The following is a 2,162-nucleotide window of genomic DNA, read 5'->3' on the forward strand; positions in this document are numbered from 1 at the left end:
CTGAACTCAGGGTGGGGGGGACCAGACCTAATTCAAAAAGAGGAAAAACTACAAAAACCTAGAACAAACTAAGGAACAGTGCCAAGTATCAAGCTAAGCTAAACCCAACAAAAAGAGGGACACTCACAGAAAGGGGACCAAACTGGGGCAGACAGGCTCGGGGGATCTGGGGTCCGGTCCGAGTTGAGGGGGTCCAGGTTCGTGATGTGCTGTTCTGTGTCGAGTAGTTTAGGGTGATTTTTGTCACGCGCATATCGAGGTGTGTGTCGATGACGTCTGTGGCTTCGCTCGAGGACTCGCCAACCAGCCATACCATGTGACTGCTTCAGGAAGCATTCGCAGCTTTGAGTCAAATACAAGAGCCGGCGAACCGCAGCGGATCTCCCTCACATTTGGTGGATCTGGGACTTACTGTGCGAACCAAGAGTACACAGTAGATGGTAAACATCCCACTTGTGGCTCTATAACTGCACAAGCCATAAAATCCCCCCAGAAAGAGCCTTTAATAAATCAGCTTAAATAAAATACATGTTTAAATTATACATTTATAAAGGAACATGTTTAAAGCAGATACATATTGTTAAATTTAAAATCTGATAAAACAGCTTTAAATGATCAAACGCATTACAAAACAACAGCACACTGGACTGAGTTGGATAATAGACCCAAAAATGTCAGAACCAACACAACCAGACTAAAGCAGGGCTGGTTCAAGAACACTGAGGTATCTAGCCAGCTACCTGTTGGTCATGGAGCCAGCAAGGAGGAGGAGATGTTCTCCTGTCTGGGAGCATGTTGAGCTGAGCTCTCCTGATAAGGTGGGCACAGAATAATAATAGTGTGATATATATATTTAATATTATAGATAAACATAAATGTGACTGTGTAGCCCTGTACTCATATCCATCTGCCAAATTCTGGCATTTTAAAAGATGAAGTGTTGGCTGTGTTCCAAAGAAATTGGATTTTCAAAAGCAGGTGAAATGATCTTTTTTTTAAAAAAAAAAAAACAACAACAAAAAACAAAAACAAACACCCGCCTGAAGCCAAGCACTGTTGAAAAGTTGTTGTTCTGAATAAATGTCCCCAAACACAAGTAACACCAGCACAGTGAACCCTCGCTGTCACTGGAATCACCACCTGCTTTACATTTATCATCCACCTGATGGCGCAGTAGAGCAAATGAAGCTCCATGAAGGTTCAGCCCATGTGGGAACTGCTCGGATGGAAAGCTTCAGTGCTTCATGAGGCTTCATCTCGTCATCAGTAGTCCAGTTGGCAGTGGCTCAGGAGACAGAGCACGACCAGCACATGAAGGTCCAGGGACCAGGGATGAAGGTCTACGGTCTGGTGGTGAGGAGGAATAAGCTTTGATAGCAGGAGGTGGAAGACTGGTGCAGGTGAGCCGATCCCACATACCTGTAATCAAGGGTGAGCAAGGAGGAGAGAGAGAGGGAGACAGGCTATAGGGCTGGGGGTCATGACTCCACCACCAGCTGAGACCAACAGGAAACATCCAGAGAGTTTCAGGTGAACTGCAGCCAGAGTTTCCTCAGAGAGACTGAGAGGAGAATCCATCCTACTGGATCAATGAATAAGTGCAGCATGGATCAGAACCAGAGACCAGAGGAGCCAGCTGGTGGAGATACATTCATCTGATGATGGAACATCTTTCTACATCTGGAGACATGGAAACAGTTCAACATCTGTCATCTAAAGGAGCATTTCTATTTCATGATTTACTGGTAGACACTGTGAGAAACACTATGAGTCTTTTGGAACTTTAGGAAGTGATTTTCTAACTGAGTCCTGCTGACAGAAGACGCCTCTGAGTTCTCTCTCCTCTTTTATGTTCTGGTTCTACAGAGCTGCAGGACTTTATGTTGAAACAGGAACCTCAGTGAGACAATGAGAAGCTGCTTAGAGCTCAGAGGAAACAGCTGGACCTTGTCAAAACCTTTGCTCAAAATGTTAGAACCATAGAACCAAATCATCAGTCACTGTGTTTATCTGGTTCCAGGCTTTCCATCAGTGTGTCCAACAGAGGGCGCTAGAACACAACAGTACATGAATAATAAACTTGAGAAGTCATTCAGGACCTTAAAGACACAACCATCTCAGAAATCTGAATATTTTCCATTTTAACCAACATCAGGTCGAAT

The 2,162-nt window shown here is 44.4% G+C and overlaps 1 protein-coding gene across 1 annotated transcript in view; it reads left to right on the top strand.

The window, feature by feature from the left end:
• Positions 1–2,162, top strand: part of LOC103370617 (regulator of G-protein signaling 3-like) — a 30,003-nt gene that overhangs the window by 24,291 nt on the left and 3,550 nt on the right. The gene's annotated exons all lie outside the window — the stretch shown is intronic.

Source organism: Stegastes partitus, unplaced genomic scaffold, assembly GCF_000690725.1.
Source record: "Stegastes partitus isolate 25-593 unplaced genomic scaffold, Stegastes_partitus-1.0.2 Scaffold1452, whole genome shotgun sequence".
NCBI lineage: Eukaryota > Metazoa > Chordata > Actinopteri > Pomacentridae > Stegastes > Stegastes partitus.